Below are 24,575 nucleotides of genomic sequence, written 5' to 3'. Positions count from 1 at the left end.
ACAGCCGCATAGCAGGTGGAGAGACGCATACATACGCTTGTACTCAATCTGTGAAGCTCACGAAGTCCAGCATATTAGAATCGGTGGCTCCTCTACAGTTACCCCGATATATCGGTTTCCCTAAAATCAGTACGAGCCTCAAATGATTATTGTTCATGTCTTCTTCTGACGACATAGACTTGATACAGATTTTATTCACAATTTGATCAAACCATTAAGTTAAGTAATCATACGACGAGAAAGAAGAAAATGATTTGAACTATTCACCCATATTTAAGAGGAAAGTTCAGGTGATGATAAACACCTAAGAACCACTTCTTAGAAGCTCTTCAGCTGTGTGTGTGTGTGTGTGTGTGTGTGTGTGTGCGCGCTTTAAAGCCAGGAGTTACTGTACCGTGTTGTGAAAGTGACTCTGCTGCCTGTGCGTGCATGAGGGCTCCCCTCTTTAGTGAGCTGGTCAGTGAAAGACATTTTAATGTCACCCTGACCTGTGTGGCTGTTTACAGGACGCCCTCTACCCATCTGCCAGTCTGAGTTAGTCTCTACTGTCACTGCGCACGGCGATGAGTAGACGCTCGTCCTTATGCTACTTTAGCGCTAGAAGCTGTGGACACATGCCACACCGAGGTACGTGCATTTCAGGGGGCCGAGAAAGTGAATTAAATTGTCGATATTTCCTCCGTCCATGCAAATTAGAACGGTAAAAAATCAAGCCGAACTCACATTTCATCCGCCCCGGCTGTTTAGCAGTCAGATACAATGCACTCACTGGCAAACAGTAGCGTGCAGTGCCTGGTACTTTATTTGGCTGAGTTAATACAAGCCCTAACTCTGCCAAAAGCCATAAAACATAGACAAAACCATACAACACCGCACTATAACATCAGTGTTAGATTGATGCACACATAATTATTCATGCATTACGCTCTTTCTCGCCATCACGCTCACAGGTTGGTTAAATCATCCTGAGGTTGTGACTCGGTGGGGCCACTAATGCGTGTACTCCTGCTTAATGCAACACTAAAATTTTAATGAGGAGTTATATTTAGTTGGAACCATATTTTACCAATTTGCATAGTTTAGCAGCAACAGCTGTAGAATCTCCCGCCTTCCTCAGGGCTTGCCTAAAGCATATGTCTCATGTGAAGGTAAAAAAGGGGGTCATGGGATGATACAGCATCCTCAGTTACTCACGCAACATCATTCCCTGGCATGCATAAAGATGTAGCATTGGGAAGATGTTCATCACTTGTATTGTCTTAAGTTGTGTAGTAAATATAGCCCCCAGTGAAGATGAGGAAATGCTGCATCACTGTGAGTTGGTGTAGAAAGTTGAATGAATTAATTCCTGACTAGTTGAGTCAGTGTTGTATCAGAGGTTCTGTTACATCTGCTATCTGAAAGGTGTTAAGCTCTGAGATCAAAGTAGGATTCAAACCTACACGTAACACCCGAGCTACTGGCAGGCTTAAGCGATACAACTGTTCTTGCCAGTGAAAATGTTGGGTTATTTATTAGACCTACTGGCAGAATAGAATCCAGATCCAATCCACAGTATATTATTTCTGTGCTCCGATAACTTAGATGTTTTTCTGCATTAAAATTTACCAAATTGTTCAGTTAACGTTTGCTTGTATTGTGATGGATACTTTTTTTTGCAGTTAAGAACAAATGGCTGTAATCCGTGCACTGATCACTCACGGAGAGAAACACTATCTTTAGCATGAGTTTAACTTGAAATGTGCTTTAACCAGACTTCAACCCTCCGGGTCTGAAAAGTGACGCCAATGCAGAAGTGACTTAAACTTGCATTCTTTCTAATGGCCAACAGGGGGCGACGCCTCTACTCGCAAAAATAAGTATTTTTTTGTATAGAAGTTTATGAGAAAATTACCAGACTTTTCACTTGATTTATTACCTCAGTAAACATGTGTCTCAATCGCCAGTTTCAAGGCACTTTCACTTCACTTTCCACTCTTATACTCGTTGTGGCTGATAGTGCAGTCTGGTCATCTGTGGGGATATTCCGTTCACCTGAATGGCTGCCTTCAGTTTTCTGTGGAGAGGTTGGTTGAGAGCCGTGAGACTCAAACATACATATCTGCTGATCGGACAACCAGAACACTGAGCTTAAAGCTGTGTGGTCTTTAAGCAAAAATAACTCTCTAACCAGCCCAATGTACTGTAGTCATAACTTAAAATATTCATCACCATTTTATTTTTTTTGCCAGAGACTGCAGTTCCATAAATAATTAGTGACAGTGTTCAGACGGGCACGTGCACCCCCTTACACCCAAACACTCGTGTACACAAGGACAAGTTCTTCACGCCTGCGACGTTTGACAGGCCCAATAACATCAGCTGAAGAATTATGCAGATCTCTTTAGCTATCCTGATGGGCACAGTGAATGGCTCTGCGGGGAGCGTTAAGAACAAATAGTGTTCGGTGGATTAGCATGCCATGCATGAATGAAATGCTAATGCTTGCAAGCTAATGAGTCCCACTGAAACGTCTCGGGATGAGTCACATGTGGTCCGAAACCGATGGTCTTTAAGTGATTTGAATACCACCCAGTAAGCATATTTAATTATTCTAATGAATTATTTGTTCGCATGACCTTATGCTTCTTGAGTTACTTATGGGTCACTTTTCATGAATGAGTTCCTCGGAGCCCAGCAGCCTTTTGTTTGTTTAAAGGTATATGCTTGGATGTCACCGAGCTGATTCTTGCAGTGCATTTTAAACATCAGATGGAAATATTCACCCAGTTTTTTTGTTAAAGTGCTTGGGAAAAACACATGAATAATGCAACTGCACCCAGTGGCAGCGGTGGGCCTTAATTAGATTTTTGGGTAGATTGTGCTTGGGGCAAAAGGAGAACCAGGGAGGGAAAGAGTGAAGGTGAGCACGAGAGAGTTTCAGGTATGTGCTCTGAGTCTCTTAGTTCTAATTCAAGTCGTGGCAGCGGCTAAATGTAATTATGGGGCCACCGAAGCAGGGAGCTGGGGCTGAAACATGGGCCGCCAGGTATTAACCTCTCAAAAGCTGAATGCTATAGTGCCATGCTAATGCTCCTGTAGAGATGCATTAAAAACTGACTTATTATTAGTGAGATTACTATTACTATGACTGCTACTGCTTTATTATCACTCTGTAATATCCACTGCTGCTATTATCATTAGAAGTAATACATTTTCTATTCATATTTCTTTTATTTTTACTGCTACTACTGCTATTGCTACACTCAAATGTGTCATTTGTGTCATATGGATTGACTATGTGGTGATTTTATGTTGTTCATTCTGTAAACATGCATCTATTGCACTTCTGTCCATCCGAGGGTTTCTTCCTTTGTGTCCCTGGAGTTTTTGGATACATACAATGGAAGGATCAGAGGACATGAGGATGTTGTACAGTGGACAGGTTTTAAAGCCCTTTGAGACAAATTATACAAATAAAATTGATTTGAATTGAATTGATTTGCCAAAACAACATATTGTTGATAATTAAGCCCTCTTGCATTCATGCAATAGCTCCAGCAAGAAAGTAAACTATCTGCAGCAGGGAGGCAGTAGTGATATATTCCAAAGCAAATTGTTGGGAGGGCTTCAATTTCTTCTCGGCCCATACTGGGGACTACGCGGCAAACAATACCGCTGCAGAAAAGAAGTACTACTATATTAGTATCATACTGCCTTGCAAAATCCTGTTAGGATATCTGTTGTGGTCATTATTAAGTCCAAGATGTCAAACACCTATCTTTGTGGAGACGTTTTATGCAGGGTTTGCACTTGTAAAGGAGTATTTATAGATTGAATTATTGCTACTTTTAAGATAACCGTGTGAGTACCGTACTGTTACTACTTAACGTACTTTACCACATCTTGCTCTTCATCGTAGCTGCAGGTTTGTTTGGTTACTTTACACCAGCACGGTGTTAGTTTAGCAGGATTTAATCAAGGTAACTTGATTAATCTGCCGTTTGTATTCCCACTTGGGAAATCCTTGCAACTGCTGACAAAACTGGCACCTGCCAGCTGTAGAGACATTTAATCACTTGAAAGCAAAGGCCTTCATAGATAGCAGTTAGGGGGAAGAGACGCTTTAAGCATTATTCTAGACTTTTCTTTAGTGTTGACATAATGGAATTAAAATGAAAGGTTTTTGTCAATGCAATGTGTTTTCGTGGAAGTAGCTTCCAGCAATATAGCACCTAGCTCTGGTGTGCCATGACACTGTGCTCTTAACATGCTCCGAGCTGACGGGCAGCAGAAGGTGCAAAACATGGTCCGTTTGACACCAAAATGGCGGCGTGATAATGGGTTGCCAGGGATACTCGCCCAGTAAAAGCAAGGCTCAAGGGTGTAAAGCTCATCGGTTCAATTCTAGAACATTTTCAGAACATTTTAGTCTTTCATTCAGTTTTTGTATGTTTCATTTGTCAATCAACTTTTAATTACGGTTTGGGATTTTAATTTTCTTTCAATTAACTGTTATCTATGGACAAATCAAAAACTGAAACTCTGAAGTTTTAGTGCTTCCTCCCACACAATAAACAGACTCTCTCTTATCTCTGTCTCAGACTTATATGAAATGAAATTTGTCTTAGCTGGTGGCAGTCCAATGGTTCAGCACTTGAGGTGGGACTGAAGATGTGCATTCTTTTAGTTGTACTCATGCCTTGGGTTGCCGTGGAGGTTGGGATCTAAGGGCCCAACTCAACTCGACTCCCATTGGCCAGCAGCCACTCATCATCACGCCTCCTTTTAAGCTCTACATCTGGTCTCCTGACTGTCATGGCCGCTTCCAAGGCCACTATTGCAGGTGAATTGCTTTGCGATCGTTCCTACTAAATGCCCTTTGGGCATTAAAACAGACTCATCAAAAGGACTGTGTGTGCTCAGGTAGAATATAATTTAAGAGCTACACATGTTACTTTTCCCATGTTGGCTAGAACGAATTATCTAATTGCTGAAGCTTAATTAGCTATCCGATTTTCACCAGTAAACGTCGGGTTGTTTTCTATTTGTTTTTAGTACCGATGGCTGCACCTGCAGAGGTATCCATTCATCCATTCTAGAGTGATTTACATGCAGATACGCAGCGCTCTATTGATGCGTGGGTCTTAGCTTTTCTTCATGTTTAGGTGTAATTAAGAAAAGCCTAGTTCACCTATCACTCTGCGCTAATAGCACTGGGATGGAGAGCCATCTCGAGCATCCACACACAAATGTTGGGTGGCTATCAATGCTCCAGACTTTCATTGATTTAACAGGCCTTGGCTGGTTTCCTTGTTACGCAGAGGCTCTCTCCTGAAATCTATTGTTTTCTCTTTCCTGAAATGTTCATTCATTTTCTGGCATTGTGGAAATATTGAGTAAAGAGTTTTCTTTCTGCCAGCCATTGATTTATTTGATCTTTTAAGTAAAAACGCCTCCCTGCCTAATAATCTAGGCTCAGTTCTATGTTCAGTTCCTGGATTCATTCCTGGATCGTAAGCACTCAAAGAGGAGGGATGATGTCGTTTTTTGTTGTTATAAATATATCATAGTTAAATGAATAGTTGTTCAAAAATAAATAAGTAAAGAGGCAATTTTCGTTTAACTGCTTTACTGCGGTTCTGATATTGTAACCACAATCTGCAATCAATACATTTTTCTTTGTTAGGTCGCATTGTAAGCCTAAAGGTTCATGTGAAAGTGCACCAGCATGACATTTTCATGCGATGAAGCATCTCATGTACCAGGGGACTCATGAATATCACCTCTTGGCACAGTTTTGTTGGAAATGAATAGAAGAGAGTCAACATCACCGACCATGAGTCAACCTCATTATGCTTCTTTTTGCACTTCTGGTCCTGAATGCTTTACTGTATCCTCTTTTTGAAAGTATTCCTTAGAATTCAGTTTATTATGAGACCAATGCCATAGAGAATATGTGATCTATACTGCAAATAACCATGTATAGACATACAAACGGCTAAGGCTCAGGAGATGGAGCGGGTCGCCCACTTACAGGTTTGATCCCCTGGCTCCTCGATGTCGAAGTGTCCTTGGGCAAGATACTAAACCTCAAAGGTCTGTGCCATCGGGGTGACTGTGTGTGAATGATTAAGCGTAGAATCTGATGAGCAGCTGGCACCGCAATGCCTATTGATGTGTGTGTGAATACGTTTTGTTGGCATCTAGTTTAAAGCGCTCTGAGTGGTCGGAAGAGTAGAAAAGGCGCTACATACATACATACATGCAAGTTGATTTCCCATAAGTGTGTCATTTATGTCATGATTGTATTGGTAAGCGGGAGAAGTGACAGCCAGCAGTGCTGTACTGTGAGGGCACTCAAGGAGGCCGGCCCGGGGACAGGATTGAGAACATGGCTGATTTTAACTCTGTAGAGAGCCTCTAAATCACCATACCCAATTTTATTTTTGTGGTATATGCCAATTATAAGTGATGTTGCTTCTGTTTTACTAGCATGTGGCACGGTATGTCATTGTATGTCACTTGCCTTTCACTGGCATACACCACCGCCCATCGTAATATAACGATGATGTGCCATTTTGGTGTCGGGGGTCACATGCCACTTGTTAGTGGTGTGCCACTTTAACTAGTGGAACTGTTGTTCTACTGGCATATGGCTACCAGTTTTACTACCAGTAGAACACAAGTGACGTGCTGTTTTTATGTGCCTTATGCTAGTAGATCATATTACTAAGAATTGGCATATGCAACCAAACAGTGGGATGCCATCAACCATTTTTTAATATATGTGTGTGTCTTGACTGTAAGCCCTGACGAATTTGCCACATCCTGTTACCAATGCGAACTGTGCTGTTAATGGCCAGCGCTAATTAGCTCATGAATCATCTTGCTATATTCAGTCTTTTTACCTAACGCCACCCTGGAGTAGTTCCGCTGTTGCAGTTATTGGCAGCGTTGCCTTCAACGCCGCACTCCGAAAATAGTCACTGCCAACACGGTCATGTTTTTGTGCAAGCAGCACTATATTTATGGCAAAGAAGCCGTCATGAAATGTTCTATGCAGGAAAAAAAAAAACCCAAACTGCTGTAGTCTTCTAAAGCCTACTTTGTGATAGTGTTTACCGGGGACGTATTACACACATTGGTTTGAGAGGTGGCAGACAGAGTTTTAAATTGAGAAATGAAAATGTTCACTGGCACTGTGTGCGCTGCTCGAAGGTGACATTCTGACATAAGCAACCTTGCCTTTAGGGACCTCGCTGAGCAGTAAACATATTAGTCTTGTAAGACAACTTAAAGTAGCTTTTGTTCACATACCAGCACTGTGGTGATAAAGCCCATGAAATTGAGGAGACTCTGTGAAGATGAGTTATTACTCGGAATAGGAAAAATACAGTCCTTCACTCCAGCTACGGTGGTAATAGTAAAAAATATGGCTTAGAAAACGTAACACAGGGTCAAACAAATACATGTTCGTTTTCGTATTGTTTGCCACATTCACCAAGTGATACTCTGGCCTCACCAACTGGTTTTTGCGTGACAAGCGGTGGCCTGGGAGCAGTTAATGACTGCGTTGCCGTCGTCCCCTCTGTTGATGACATAGGAACAGACGCCTTTATAGTCAACCGAGAGCAGATGAGCGATTGTCATTGGATAGTTGGCTGAACAGGATTCCCACACATGCCACATAACCCCACTGTCCCGGGTTCCAGTCCTGCCCTTGGACATTTGTTGCATGGCTCTCTCTCTCGACCCCCATTTCTTTATTGCCGGCTGTCAAATGAAGGAGAAAATGCCCAAAATCTTTCCTAAAAAAAACTATTTTAAATCTATTGGATAATGGATCCGAGGGTGGGAGTTTCTGTAGCCAATGTCCAAGTGCCAGTGTACTACAATCACATCAGAAACAAAACAACACAGATATACTTCCAAGTACTAAAAGTACAAGTACTGCATCCATCAAGTGTAATCAGAGGGAACATGACAGTCAGTTCTCTATTCAGGCCAAGACGTTCAACTGTGTGAAGAGTGTGCATCCATTAATAAGCAAGCTCATGATGTCACCACCTCTCGGAGAGGTCGAGATGTTTCGTATCTCCCAGAACCGTAACGACTCTGCAAAGCCACAGTTAACCTGTGCATGATGTCGAGCAATATCATAATCCATGTTGTGTGTGTGTGTGTGTGCAGTTCTTTGTTCAGATATGCAAATCTTTAAATCTCTTTCAGTTTGTCTAACATAAAACAGAAGACAGACATGTCAGCATGTAGACAGCACGTGTGCTGCTGAAGGACAGTATAAAGGATTTTATGGGGATTTTTTTTTTCCCTAATTTGTGGATTTGTACAGTATTTTGTGTTCGATGAATGAGAACATTGTGCTCAGTGGTCACAGCTGAAGAAGCCTGAAGGTTCATGAGACGGCCAGGAGACCGTTTTAAGTGTTTTTCTCGGCGTCGCACAGAACCATTCTTTCTCTTAGCGGAACACCGCTGGAATATTTCATTTCCTAATTTCTGTATTTTGATAATGAAGTAGGTGATTTAATATAACGAATAGGATGTCGAGTCAAGGTTATTGTTTTAGCCCAGAGTCTCGGAGGTCTTTAGAATGTGTGTTACAAACCAAACCATCCATCCTTATACCCTTGACAAATAATTACAAATAAATAGAAAAATGGCCAAGAATAATCTAAATAAATTGTTTGTTTGGGTGCCAGCGAAAGTTGAGTGCAGCATTGATTATCAAAACACACTTTTCTAGGCTTCATGACGTCATTGTTAGTGTGCTGAGTTGTCTCAGACTAAGTCTGATTTTTAGAAAGTCATCCTTTTAACTGAAGAAAGTAAGCAAGTCTATTTCCCAAAATGTTGGTCTATTGCATTTAAATATAGATCCTCATAGCCACAAACTGGGATTGAAAAAAAATATATAATTGGGACAAAGTGTCGCAGGGATACATTGTTATTGTCTGTCAATTTTGCGAGCTAATTGTACTTGCACCAGCTTATCATCACTTCAGGGTATGTGGAACTTTGACTCTGACTTTTGAATCTTACCCCAAGTTTTGAATCTACCTGAATACTACCCGATCTCCCATGATGCATCTGTATGCCAGGTACAAAAGAGGGTACATCATTGGATGACTGTAACGTCGTTGCAAGCGCTGAATGAAGCAGCCGCGATTACAGCACGGAAGTACCACCGCAGGCATCTGAGACTCTTGTGAACAAAACAAGTTAGCACATCTCCCACAGTCACACTGCGACTTGTGCTATGTTGAGAATCACACCATGAGGATGCTAATGATGATGGCGATCGCAGCCCGTAACCAGAGGCGAGAGCAGCTATTCTTAGAAGCAGCACTTTTTTATTTAGAAGGAGAGGAACGTGTCGGCGTCGGCAGCGTCGAGCAGCCTGCTCTTTTTTTCCCGCTTCATTAATTTGTTCATTTATTCAGTGGACTACTCCTAATCTCATTCCCGGCTCACTCATTCATCACACTGTGGGTGCCTTTTCCTCCCTCAGTTTCTTCTTCGGGTCCCCGTGTCCCTCCATGGTTGGAACAGCAGTCGCAGGTATCAGTCGTCACCAGCGATGAAACAAATACCCAATCTGCATCCAGGTCCATGAGTCTCATCTGTGTTTCTAGTCTCAGCCTGGAACGGCCCCCTTTTCCATCGCAATCCAGTCAGTAGCAAGCAAAACCAAATAAAAATCGACCGCTGACTTTCCCCCAATGTGTTTATTTGGGACTCGGCTACCTTCAGCAACAGGAGCAGCATCAAGTATTTATTTTAGTTGCTCATCTCTGCAGAATGGTAAACTTGATACAAGGTCAGCAGTTTAACCTCATGGATCTGAAGGAAAACTCTTGGCAGAGGAAGTGAGTCACTAACAACCATGTTACAATGCCAAAATAGTACACACACACACACACACACACACACACACACACACACACAAAGGGAGGACCATATAAGAGATACCATTTTGAAGAAGACTTTTTTCTATTAAAAGCGCCTCGGTGCTTGCTATTCCAGGGTTAGTGATCACAGTTTGCACTCTGTCTGACATCAATTCTAGAATTTTTTTTTGTAGAGTCTTATAATAATCATGACTCAAGCTTTGTTTTGTCTGGTTGGCTCCCACCCATTGGTTGTGGGAGACATTGAACGGTTCTTCAATCGAGTCAAGTTCATCCAGGCAACTCGTTTGCAGAAATGTGCTTATTTACACACCCAGCAGACTTGGAGCAACTTTAGCATTCAGTTAAGAGTGGTGGAGAGTAATATGTGGCCCTCTGTCTTCTGTTTATTACACTACCGAGTAGTTGGGACTACGTTTGTTTTTACAGCTTTTTCGCTGAAAACAGCTGCCTACTGCATCTGGAAATGATCCTGATGAGAGCGGTACGACCGAACCAAAATTTGCAAGCTGTAAAACGAAAACAATGAGTCATAATTATCGGTAACACCTTCACGTACACATATATTTGATAGTTGTTATTTTAGAAATATTGATTATAGCTGCTTTACCTGTAAACTAGACCTCCACTAAAATAGCTTTGCTTCAATGCCCTCTCCTGTCCTTACATTTAAATTCCTTTACAATCAGTTACAACATTTCATTAGAAATAGAATTGAATCACTTTAATGTGCTACTGTTGTTCTTTTATTGCACTTGTCTTTTTTCAGTGCTTGTTTAGCCCCCCACATTTTGAAGTACTTGTGTTTTGAATATTAAAGCAGAATGAGTCACTGTGATTTGGGACGACATTGATGAATTTTATGCGGCGCTCTTGAGTTCTACGAAGAAGTTGGAAAGTTTATCTTTAACTTTGTGTTGTAGATTGAGCCACTGGACAAAATACAATGTGTCAACTGAAAAAAGTGCCTCCTCTAGAGGATCTCCTGATATTACAGGATATTTGACCTTATCCAACTTTTTGAAATTGATGTCTGAGAAAATCACTACATTCAACACTCTTTGCTTCCCCTTGGTCTTAAGGTAGAAACAACACTGCCTCAATGTTAAGGGCCGCTATTCTGATAGAACCTTCTTCCACACAACTTTAAGCTTCAGCTGTTTCAAGCACCGATAGCTGCGAGATGCTCGCACACAGGACACCGAGGTATTGAGAGGCAATCGTTGCATAGCTGTTAATGTTGTCCAGTTGTTTTCTTGCAAGCATCATCTTTTTTGCCATCGATTCTTGCAGACAAACGTCGCAAAGCTAAATCATATTACTCTCATCCCCTATTGTATTTGAATTGATCAACTAAAAATAGAATGTACTGTAAACTTGTGACTGAACTGTCACTGCACATTGTCACACCTTTTGGTATACAAAGTCCTGCTTGTGTGCATGTTTAACACTGAAGCACTTTATAATCCAGGCATGTGAGACTTCTAGGTACACGATCAGCACTCAAGCTGTGTGTTCTAGTATCATGAGAACTAGAATGGCCAGCTGTCTCCGTCCTGGCACCACGACCGCTTCCGACTGAACCCATACTTCCAGATCATTTGCTGTGTCAAGCCGAGGGGCACAAAGAGACACGGAACATCTCGAGCAATCCTTAAGGCCACATTGACAAGTGTGGTCCGAGCGCTGCTGTCAGACCTCAGTAGACATAGCAGACATGCTGTCAGAGAGAGTTGTGTCTTCCTCTTATGCTCCTCTGTCATGCGTGTCCGCATGCCTTGGTGTAATGCTGCATGGGCAGGAGCATCCAGGCAGACCTTAATATGCATTGCCAGTCAAACTTCTCCCACACGACGCTGAAGACAGGGCAGTGGATCGGGATGATGGGAAAATATAAGGCAAGTCCGTATCAGGCAACGGACATTTAGGAAGTGCCCCCATTGTTCACTTCACTCCTGTGCCATTTGATTGTCATGCAGAAAGGGAGACCAGCTGAACTGAACTGGCTGGTGCATGATTCAATTTGATAAATCCAATTGATGTGATGTTTTTTTTCTTTTTACTACCAACCGTCCTTTGGTTCCTTCCTCCCACATCATGTCATGGGTTATTCCCCTTTGTCCTTGTAATGGTTTTCAGATGTGGAGCACCTCTCAAGCACCGATTGTAACTCGCAAATGCACAAACTCGTTCACATTTATCAGGCTGCAGATTCTCCGCAATTACAAGCTTTTAGCTGTCAAGTAGCTTTTCTGTGCATCCATTAATAGCCATGACATTTCTATGAACCAGTAGCACAAATACCAACTACTAGCTCTTAAAATGCTTATCTAATTGATAAGTATCTTTGATGTTGCCAGGTATGTTTATGGAAGAGCAACTGCTGCCACAGTGAAAAATAAAAAGGTTAGACGTGAGTCATCTGGGGGTCGTAGCTCCTCTGGTGGAGCTGTGGCTTGGATTGGTGATGTGTGATTTAGGTTCAAATGTTAACACTGACGCACTATTGTTATCATGGTATGATGTCATCCTACTGAATCTTCCACGACCAAGGCAGGCTACATTTTCATTATTTGTTGTCAATCACTGTATAATATAGAGCCATACCAGCATCTTACTTAAGCTGAGGCACAATGCGAACTTCACTATGCTAACATTCTTACAATGACAACACTGACATGTCAATGTTTAGCAGGTATAATGTTAACCATGTTCACAATCTACATTTATTATGCTAACATTTGCTTATTAGCGCTAAACATTCTGCTCTAAATGTACAGCTGAGGCTGGTGGGAATGTCGTTAATTTTGCAGGTAATTTGTTCTAAACAAAGTATTTGGGTGGTAAAAGTTCAATTGCCTCTAAATGGCTCTCAACATGGTGACGGCGAACTGGCGGATCACAGCTAATGTTGCTAACAGTGCAAACTATGGCGAAAGTGCTGACAGAGCTAACAGAGTTTCCCCGAGGGGGAACTGGAGGCTGGGAGCTACGTCGGTCGGGACAGCGTTATCAGCTGTAACCGCCATGTGAGTGCAGTGCAGAGCAGCGTTCGTGAGCCAACCAGTGTGGATAGCTATGTAAACAGTGCAAGGAGAAGCTCAGATAACAACGCACACAGAGGGAGAGCAACTTCATTCTCTGCTGAGGTAGACATTACCCCTCTATATCTTTACATAGAAAGTAGTTGTTTGCTGCTATATTAATCTTCAAAAAGTTAAATACAGCTCCTTTTAAGAGCAGCGTTTCTGTGGCTCCATCCTCTCAAAATACGTCTGCCTGGGTTTATTATTACAGAAATCCATAAATCATTCAGTGAATTTTTGTAACTTGGTGCCCTCATTGGCTGTTTTTAGAAGTCTGAGCTATTTTAGAGCCAGCACTTACACAGCTTGTATTAAAATTAAATAATTCAAGGGAAGGAGGGATGAGCGAAAAGGAAAATGGATTGAAGAATTTCTTTAATGCGTAGTTCTTTCCCGTGATATTGATCGGTCTCACTTCATCTCTGTCTGTTACCTAAATTAGAGTTGTTCTAGATTTCCTGATTTTGTATTTTGGTATTGTCATATTCTTCTTCTTTTTTTGAGAATGTTGGCAAACATTTAATCAAGATTGAATCCATTTGTCTTACTTTAACAGTGGAAATGAATCTCTTGTTAATAGAAACACTGCAGAGCAGCAGCAGTAATGTATCGGAGACAATCGTGTAATGTAGTCGGCATTAGGCCTCTTTCCTCATTAGACGAGCCAGCATGTGCATGCGCACTATAATATTTAGCGAAATTATATTCTGCATCAAATTACCAAAATAAAATGCTGAAGTGTTTTGGATGACGGTACTTCATGAACAGGTCGTGCCTGATGCTCTGATCCTTGTTCTCATCAGTGACACAGCCGCTCCTCTACCTCTTAATTATATCAAACACAGACAAACCTGCTCTATGTAATTAGACCTCGGCTGAGAGGCACAGAGGTCTCTCTCAAACCCATTGTATAATTGCATCTGATATTCACTCCTTAACAGGATTTTGCTAACCTTCTATTGACATTTAGAGAGTAAAGTCTCCTCCCGTCTGAAAGTTGTGATCAGAGGACGGGAGCAGCAGAGCTCAGCCGGCCTGTTAAACCTCCTCAACCTGTCTTTGCTGCAATAGCAATGAACCTTATGCATTTATTCAGCAGCCATATTACCAATGTCAGGAATCATGGTAAGAAAAGGAAAAAAGTAGGCCTTTGATGATTTCCTTGACATCATATCATAGATTGTGGTAATATAATTCATGAGTGTGTCTGTCACTACTTTTGATCAGTTTGATTTTATTCAGTCATGTCTTTTCAGGAGCAGCTGGTCACAACCACCTGCTGCACCAGCCCCGTCTCCTAAAAAATGACATTTATGTATGAGTAATTTCCAACCACTAATAGGTTTTCAAAGAATTTGCAATATCGCCCAAATTGCATCTTTATCAAGATAATGACAAATCATTTTGTATTAACGAATCTGCAATGTCCTAAAAGGTTTCATACTAGCAATTCTGGTTCCCTCGTCTCAAAGTCAGTAGGATTTTTAAACGGGTTTTTGGTTTGATGCCTCACACAAGGTCTGTGGTTAACAAAAGCTTAAGAGAATAAAAATGTCTGTTCTATGACTTAAAACAGATTAGTGCATACCCCACTCGTGAGTTTTGAAGAAAGGCTGTTGCTAGCAAGTGGCTAAATGAGACAACTGATTGCTATCATGCCGAGCTTTTTACTTCTGATGATTGCGTTTACCCTTCAGAAATCATAGAATTGGTGTTAATTTGTGAAGACTAGCTTGCTGCACAAAACATGTAAGTCATTATCTTGTGTTTGCTTGAAGTTTAGTTTCTGCAATAATCCAAAATCCGATGGAAAACTCCCATCGGCTTTTTGTCGGGGGAACCGGTGCGATGCCAACGACGTGGTCATCCCTGCAGCACTCTATTTCAGAGGTAATGAAACTTCAATGGAACAAGTCGGTCCCTTTATGTGAAGCTCCGCACAAGTTCTTTCAGAGACACTACTTCATTCTTTTCCTCTGCTCCCTCATTTGTTATTACACACAGGTCACTCCCTTTGCCTTCTATTCATTAGTGTATTTCCCAGCATGCCTCAGCTGTACTGCTGTACTCCACCTTATCAGTGCAAAGCTAACCAATGCTTTGTATACCCGTGAAGTAATCCTTTCTGATTAACATTGTATTGCAAGTGTAATCTTAACACCAACACAAGAGGCTACATATATTTGGTCTCAAGAAACAAGTGAGTATTATAAGCTTCACTACTGCTATTACAAGGCTATTGCACTAGGTTGCATTACATTGTACAGGTGTTCAGCAATAGCCGTAACAAGCTCCCATTTGCTGCAACACCACTTTGGTCCGTGCACAGATGGCGAGCAAATAGCCAGATGTTGCGTGGTACTGGGTCGGGTGAGAGTTATTCAACTTGTGTTTTTGTGTCTACGCAGAAGACCGTGTGAGTCGAGAGACCTTGCGTGATAGTATTGGTTTGCATTGGTTTTTATCCATGACTGTGATCTGGAAAAGGGTTTGTTGAAGTTTTAACATCAAGGACATTGGAGGGTTGACGGCACTACTGTATAATACATTTTGAGATTAACCTTGGGATTTATTCATTGATCATCATTCTTTCATCACTCAGCCGAGGGCAGCAGAGGAAGTTTGACCAGATTTGGCTCCAGTTTAGCAGCTATTTTATTGTTCAACTCGCTAAGTAACCTCAGATAGCTGGAAATTGACCCCAATTAGTCTGGATTGAATGCAACATCATAACATTTTGCATTACATTACCATACATAATATTACTTTTTGAAGCTGTTTTGGAGTCTGTAAGTATATTTCGTTCTCTTTATAATCTTTAAAATTCCAGTTCTGGTTGATTTGGTAACATTTGGGGTTTTCTTACGGTAACAGCTACTTTTGACACTTGGAAATGTTCCGTTTGCATTAGCAGTTACTTTATACGGCTCTGATACGGCTGTAAATGTGAACACTGGATTACATGCCGCATTGTTTCCTGTTGGCGGACCCCACCACTAACAATAGAAACTTTTACACAGTGAAGCAATTAGAGAATGTAAATATATTGCGAGCATTGCTGAAAATATGCAGATGAATAGTATTACAAAATAAGGGTTGATTTCATGACAATCTGAAGGATTCTAACTTTACCTCCCCAGTGTAAACGATGGCTCTGGTGTAAAGTCTGACTCTTTACCGCTATACCAGAATGAGGAGGTGGGTCGAGCTATGCGAGACTATGGATGTGATTGAGACTTTTCCATTAGTAATTACTAAGCGCTGGACGGGAAGGTCCCTGTTCAATACAAGCTTAACATTATAATGTCTGCCGGGGTCAGTTAAAGGTGTAATGGGATATTACTTTTTTTTAATCCAAAATGTTGGATGTTTTTGAACGGACCGGATTGTTTCATCAAGACGAAAACTTGCTGCAAGTTATAGAAATAAGTTGTATCTGTGATCTGGATGTGTCCTGCAATGCATGAGGCGGATCACTGCTGTGTGGCGTAGTCTGAAACTCTTATTAACCGAGCGACATTTATTACTCCCATGGCTGTCTGTTGGTGACCTCCTCAATGGCCTGTAGAGCTATTTGACTTCACTTATCTACCATACAGATAATTGATAGCCCCCAGCATTCATTATGTCTTCCATATTACATTCCCAAACTAAATGAACTAGTTAATACTTTACAAATATTATTGTATGATTGTTGTTTGATTTCCTTTTTTTTAACTAATTGACATGAAACAATAGTAAGTGAACCTCTTTTGTTTTTGAGTCCTGGTCAAAATCGGGTGTAGAGGAAGTAATATCTTTAAATTGTTCAGCAGCCACAGCGAGTAGTTTGGGATAAACACAAGGTTTCATGGAAGTGCAGTACAAACGCACCATTTTGCAGTTTAGCGCTCTCTACAAATATAATCCGATTTGATCAGACGAGTGGCCAAGTCATCTGTTCTTTAAATTAGTGCTTTTAGTACTCTTAACTTTTTTTTAGAATAAAAATAGCGCTCATGACAGCTTGCAAAAGAAATTGCCAACTGTAGCAGAATCTGGGCTACATTTAGAGGACAATATATGACGAATGGAAAAGACAGATTGTGTAGTGACGGAGCTGGCAGTGCTAATGAAGGAGTACTGAGGGGATATGCTGAGATGGAGGAGGACAGAGATGGGGTTATAGGTTCAGGGATAAAAATGAATGAGAAAGTGGTGGGAGGCAGGTAACTTGTGAAGATGGATACCATCCAACAATGCCTAATGAGTGGGGAAAATAGAGAAGTGATGGATTTTGGATCGTGGAGAGGTATGGAGGATGTGAAGAGTTCCCCTGGCTGACTGAGTGATCTACGAGAGGAGGAAGAGAAAAAGGAGTGGATGGAGCCTGATGGAGCAAGTGGGAACCTGCTATATTTGGGTGATAGATGGCGGACAGGTCGGAGTTGTAATGCTGTTCAGGGCGGTTTAATTTTGGACGCTAGCATTGCTTAACATAGGTTAATTCTCTTTGACCTTTTTTCAAGTTGTTAGAGAGGATTCACATTATTTCGCCATTAATCACGTTGAGTAAACTCACATCAGCTGGAGTAAGCTGGCTCCACTGATTTGAGAACTGTGATACCAGGCTGGGATAAAGGTGATGTTGATAGGAATCACAGCTAGTTCTTCCATTAGTTTGAACAAAGCAACTAAAAGTGACACGAGAGGGTGAAGCTAAGTACAACCCAACACTGAATATGTTACAATTAGCTTTCATTAACTGAACACACACTCTGAAATGCTCAAAATTATAAGACGAAAATACAGGCAACTGCCAGACCGTACAAAGCTGTGGTAGAGACCTGTCAATCACAAGGTAGCCCCGCCCTATAGCACACCCTGCTTTGTGGTCTGTTTGACTCTAAATGAACCATAATTTACTAAATGAACATCATGCTGTATTGAAGAAGACTTGAAATTAGAGATTGAGACCATAAACTCATGTTTGTGATATTTACTGAGGTAATACATCAAGTGAGAAGTCTGGTCATTTTTTTATGAACTTCGATACAAAATACTTTTTTTTGGAACCAGAGTCGCCGCCCCCTGGTGGCCATTAGAAAGAATGCAAGTTTAAGGCACTTCCACATTGGCTTCACCTGACTGACCGCTAATGCTACCAGATAGTAAAGAATAGTCGGAATCCCTCAGTTTTACTTACATCACAAATGTACACAGGCCTGTCCTTTTATTCTGTGAAACAATAACGTTGCTCAGACGCTAAAGGGGAGACAGAGCGGTCAACAGGATCGATTCAGATGACCTCTGACGGCAGCTTTATGTATCCGTCGTGTCTTATCGGCTGTTCATCATTCAGTGCAACACTACACAGCAGTCATCGCTGAATATAATGCTACTCTGGAATTTAATTATTAGAGAAATGAAAAGTAATTTTAGGTACACATGTGAGCTGCAATTAATTAAAGTTTTTTACTTAAAGTAAAATGCTAATAAAACAATTCAGTGGCACATTTATGCCGAGATGAAAGAAGAGTACTTTATTACCTCATTTTCCACCATATCATTATATCATTTCATAAAAATTAGGGTTTATTCATTTCTGTAGTGTAATTTAAAGTTTTAAGTTCTATTAAATGAGTCTTAATATAACAGGTTGGATCTCAATAGTGATGTCATGTTTGCTGCACTTGCCGTACAGTTTGTTTCTATTGTTTGGAGCTGTGAATAGTGCTAATGGGCCCATTGGACCTCTTCCAAGACCGTCCTTGCTTAAATGCCGCACACCCAGTCTGAGACATACAGTGAGAGGAGCACGAGACCTTTTTTGTGTTTTGTTTCTCTAAGATTTACATTCTCTTCAGCTTTAATCACACATGATGCTGATCAGCATTGTTTGTTATGCTGGCTCACATCTGAAATTAAGTGCTTTCTTCTCCAGTGTTGTGAGAAGGGTTGGTAATTAAAATGTATTAAAATACAACAGTGCAGTCATTAGAAGCACTGCAGTGAAGCATCACTAAAAGATCACAACAGAGACGAGAGCTGAACCTTGTTGTCTGATTTACCTTTGGGGTGCACAGAGGATGACACAAGCACACGTATTCATTACCTCACTAAAAACCCCGGACAGCTAACCTTATCAAACCTACTCACGGTAATTTTACTAATCCAACACAAACAGCCCTTAAACAGCCTTTAAGTTGTATTTTTGTCCCCGGTAATGAGTGTTTTGTTTACAATAACACCTCTGTGTATCTGGGATTAAGGCTGGTAGAGCCAGTTTTTAATGACATGCCTTGGTTTTTACCTCATCAATCCTAGTTGAGTCCTTGATACACCTGCAGGTGACTGAAGTGACTTTTTCGAAAGGCATTGATTCCCATTCATTCTGCGGAGGGAATAATAACCCTGTTCCCCCCAGTGCAGTGCTGACAGCTCATTACCTGAGTGCTCCTGCTTCACACTGATAATTCACCCACAAAGTGCTGCATTTTACGCCTTGAAAATTGTGCTTCATCAATGTGGTTTGAGTGTGATTCTTTAAAAGCCAGCTAGCTTGTTAACGAGTATCAATAACGGACTAGCCGGGTGCATTTATTCTATATCAGGATCTTTGAGTGCAAGAGAGGCAAATTAGTTTGTTTGTTTATTTCTATTTGATCTCTACAGCATTAAATGATGCCAATGATGCCAACTAGATAATTTACAAGAAAACTACTTTACAGAAAGATACATTTGATATCATTGAGGAACCGTGTTGCCATTACATCGTTTGTTCACCAGAGAGCATTGAGGCGTTTCTTTTTTTCAGCTGTAAAATGTCCTGTTTAGTGCTTATCTGAGTCACATGTGTAGGATTTACCTTTAGAAATCCAGGCGGACTCGACTGTGCACTGATCTAGATTTTCCTGAAATGAGCATTTCCCCCTTTCCATACAATGAAAATTAACTATTCCATTTTCTTTTTTTAATGATTTAATCATGAATATGATAATTATACCCAGCATTCCTTGCTATCCCTTCTCTCCAACTGCTCTCTTTCGCACTTCAAATACAACAATTAGTTTGTTACATAAACTTCCTGCGCTGTACGTTTTCCTTAATAGACAATTTGCAGTATAAGTAGACAGTTCTAGACTCCGTAAGTGCCGTAGAGTTAATTTGTCTCGGACATAATTGCCACATTAATGTACTGTACCCCACAGTGTGTCTGTGTGTCGTATTATCTCCTCAAGACACACACGAAGAAACGGCATCAGGAACACCGTGCAGCAGCAGATTGAGTGTGGGTGTGAAGGCAGGGCTTTGTTGCGCTCCTCTTTTTTTTTTTTTACATAAGAAAATGACATTCCCTTCAGCAGCAACCCTTTGGTTCATGCCTGGGAAATCCTCTTCTAGTCACTGCTGCATGTGCGTCATCAGGAGCATTTGTTTTTTTTTGTTTTTTTGTTTTACAGCTTTCAACCTCCCACATGATAGCCGGCTTTAAACACAAAGACAAGGTGGAATGGGAAATTGCTTCCCCTGCCTTCGTTAGGACTGGCTTTTTGTCAGACAAATCAGAGTTCTAAAAGCAATTTGTAACTGTAGAAACTTTGATCTTTAGCGGTTTGAAGTTTGTTTCCACCATTGACCAAGCATGGTCCCGTCATATATTTGATTTCCCTCCTGTCTTGTTTCTTACTTGTTTTATCCTCTCACAGTGCTCGCATCTTATCCCATCGTATATGGATTAAGAATCTTACATAGTCACAAGGAATGTCTCTTTTTAAAGGTCAATCTCAGGAAAGCTGATCATGTCAGGGGAGGTTTGTGCCTCATTAAACAAAGGCGGCGGCGCTATCCTTTCTCGCTTGTCGTCAAGTGGCTTCGAGGTTGGGACTCGGACAGGAATTCCACCACCGCGCCTGAAGGTATCTACACATATCAGAGAGTTTTAATGTGGAAGGTGAAGTGGATTTATTTGCATAATTAGGGTTGGAACATATTAAGAGAAAGAGGCAGGGAGGCAGAGCAGAGTAATGAGGCAGGGAAATGGGAGTAAGTGTGCAGCGCGGCATATGACAGCAGCCATGTTTAGACCACACTACAGTAAATCTCTCAGGGGAGGCTTGCCAATGACTTGTGACTAATGATTTTTCTGGAGATGAGTCAAAACAGTCGCAGCCGCCTATTTCCCGCTCCCCCCACTCTGAATCTGTCCTCCTCAAACAAGCACCTCCACCATCTGTTGATGTTGTTCCAGCGCGGAGCGTGGACGCGTGGAAGCGACACGGCAGGCTATTGTACGGTGGCCTTGTTTGGTTTTCCATTCTTGGGGGATTATGTCAGAGGAGGATAGGGTGGATACTATCGAGTGCCATGCCATCCCAGTGAGCAAATATTTGACGGCTGTCCAGGCTTTGTTCTCCATTGAAACCATTCTCAGGCAACGCGCTGCTCAAGTGCGGCATTTTACAACCGTTTGTTGTTGTGCTTCCCTTTGTTTGTTTCCAGAGCACAGTCCTCCCCACATTGTATATATATTGTGCCTAATTCACCAACTGACTTTCACCAATGTGTTCTTTGGGATTTGTTGTCGCGTAGGAACAGAATGTAAACGCACTTAAGAGCACATTTGGTTCATTGGGTTATTTCTAATTCATTATATTTGTATCATTTATTATTATTTTTAATTATTTCTCTATTTTAAAAAGCATCATGGCCTTTTAAAATACATAAACACTTCAACACTAAACGAGTAATAGCACCACGCAACGAGCACGCTTTGATGTTTACAGTAAGCCGACTAGCATGGGAATATTGCCACGGACAAGTTTATATGCAATCCACAGTAAATGTTACCTCGTTGGTATAAGAGTACAGCGTAATGTGTGAGAGAGCGACAGAGAGAGAGTGACGGTGGAGCACTCACAGCAGGAGAGTTATCTTGTGTTATTTAATGCACAGCGTCACACACTTACCCCCCCCCCCCCCCCCCTTCTGAGATGAATCCGGTGAACTCTACATCACCTGCATTTTATTTTTTGCATGTGTGTTATTTTATACGCACTGCTAATGCTACTAAATTATGTTGACTTTTCCAAGGACTTTTCTTAAGAACAAAATTAAGAATAAACTTGTTCTTGCGCTCTTCCCATTATTGTCCGATACAACATGCATCGTTTGTTTAGGTTGAGCCCAGCTTATCCAAATATTTTTGCACATTAACGGAAATAATCAAACAATTTTGAGATAGTTTATGTACTGTAAACTGTTATCTTTATTGTAATTAGCTTTAAGACAAGTATGTGTTGTAGTGCTGACTGCTGGTCAGGCCAGTTGTAATATTTCTCAAACCAAATGAGCCTCCATACATCCCAGGAATATCTGCAGTCCATCCCTACACCAGCAAGATAGCAACCAATTAATTATAATGATCAAAAAATTGCCATTCAAGAAAAAAGAGAAGTAATCCAAATTTAATCAGATGTGATGTGCGCAGAGCTGTAATCACAGATTTCACTGGGAGCCGCATTACTGTATGTCGAAGAGTGCGATGTTCAGAAGTGTTTTACAAAATGAGAGGAAAGGAAAGAAGTGCTTGAAGGCATCCGTGGAGACGTGTTTCTCCCAGTAGACGTGGAGAAGATACCAGATTAACATGATGAAGGATAAATGAACCCAGACTCGGTCTTCGTTAGCCTTCTATGGCTGAGATGAATACGTGTTGTTGGGTATATGTTAAAGAGAGAAATGAGCCATTTTTATGAAATATGCTCATTCGCTCTCTTGCACAGAGTGAGATGAGAAGCTCGATACCACTCTCATATTTTAGCGTTATATCTAACGGAAATATGAGAGAACTTTATCTTCTCATCTACCTCTCAGCAAGAGAGCAGATTATTGTATTTCCCCAAAATGTCTGAACTCTTCCGGTGAAGATTTATAAACGAGGATATGTGAATATTACTCATTTTATGTGAATGAACAGTCACGACTGTCTGTCCAAACCAACAAATCAATTAGGTCATTGCTTCAACTGCAGACGTCTCCTGGAGTAGCTGAATTGACAATACACAGATGAGTGACTTTATGTGCTGTGACAGTGGCCCAAGTCAATAAAAGCACAACTTTGTAATTACATTGTTGTTTGTGGCCCTACTCCCAGTCCCCTTTTATATCGTTCCAGTCAGAGTATATATACATATATATATATATATATATATATTAAATTATTTTCTTTTCTGGCTGTCTTCAGATCAGCATACAGGATTATCAGTTCAGATTTATTGCGGCAGCTGTTCTTTCCTGCTTCAACACCCAGGCTATCAACGTCTGCCGGTGGGAAGATAGCCCTACTTCTTTTACATCCATATTGTGATTAACAGAGATTTACCTTTAAACGCTCAGGACGCTCGTCTCCTGTCCAGCTTGGCCTCAGACGTGAACCAGTATAGCTTCACAATCCATGAGCATCGTGGCTGACTGTGCTCCAAGCCTCCGTGGGAATATAGGAGTATGAAATTTAATAAAGTCACTTACTAACAGTGTTTTAGTTGAAACTTTTTTGCATTTGTTACAAAATACTTTTCTTAAGGTTCAGCAGAAATTGGGAATGTATTGTTGGGAAGGTCAAAGAAGCCACGAGTCGCTATTGTACTATTTATCATGCAAATCCCTCTGTGGTAAGGAGAGCATATATCTTCTCTTATATTTTGCAGTTATTTCATTGTTGTCCCTCCAGCAGGCGAGCACATCTGTATGTGCTGTGTTCTTGATTAAACATAATTTATTCAAATTTTTCTGACATTAATCCTAAACTGGAGGCAGCAACCAAGAGGTTTTTTTTTTTTTTATTATTACATTTGTGAAATGGAACAATTGGACCACTACAGTTGAATGGTGTTTGGTTGCAGGTGAATGCGTGGGCAGTAAAGCACATTAGAAGGATTGGCAAAGGCCATAGCTCACCTTCTGCTTGTGTGTTAGCATGCTTACTGTTGACATATGCAGAGGAGGAATAAGAATTCAAAAAGCAATAGCGCTCCCAACAATACATTCACAAAATGTTAGTGTAAAACATGCACAGACTGCTGGATCCATAGACAACAATGTTTGTCGGTTGTTCCAGACTGGAATATCTCAGCAGGTATTTGGGTGGATTGCCGTGGCATTTTGTTCATTCATGGTCCCCAGAGGACGAACCGTTTCCTACTGCCTAAGTAGATGTAGACAGATGTATCTACAAAACCTGTATAGCCTTCCTTTTTATAGATCAAATGGCTGTTTTTAGTGCATGACATAATGCTCTTGTACTGATAGCAGGCTACATGTATTTCAAGTACTCAGAAGGCTCTGGAGTTGTCCAGTTTTACACATAAGTAGATAGATCTGAGTTCAGAGGAAATAATCTAGAAAATGCAATTGAACCATAAAAAAACCCACAAACCATAGAAAGCGATGTTTGTGAGTAAACACAATGATAATACCAAACTTCGTTATCGACCTCTTTGGGATGTAATCTAAATAAGTATTGTGTTTTAAATCTTATCTATGTCTTTTTTGATAGAATACACATTGATTTTATCTTGTAGGAACGCAGGAAGCAGCAG

At 41.0% G+C, this 24,575-nt stretch overlaps 1 protein-coding gene across 2 annotated transcripts in view; it reads left to right on the top strand.

Annotated features, from left to right (window-relative positions):
• trappc9 (trafficking protein particle complex subunit 9) overlaps positions 1-24,575 on the top strand; it is a 156,222-nt gene that overhangs the window by 120,276 nt on the left and 11,371 nt on the right. The window lies entirely within an intron of this gene.

Source organism: Pholis gunnellus (genome assembly GCF_910591455.1).
Source record: "Pholis gunnellus genome assembly, chromosome: 16".
Taxonomy (NCBI): domain Eukaryota; kingdom Metazoa; phylum Chordata; class Actinopteri; order Perciformes; family Pholidae; genus Pholis; species Pholis gunnellus.
The sequence above is the reverse complement of the archived record's forward strand: the minus strand, read 5'-3'. Positions and strand labels throughout refer to the sequence as shown.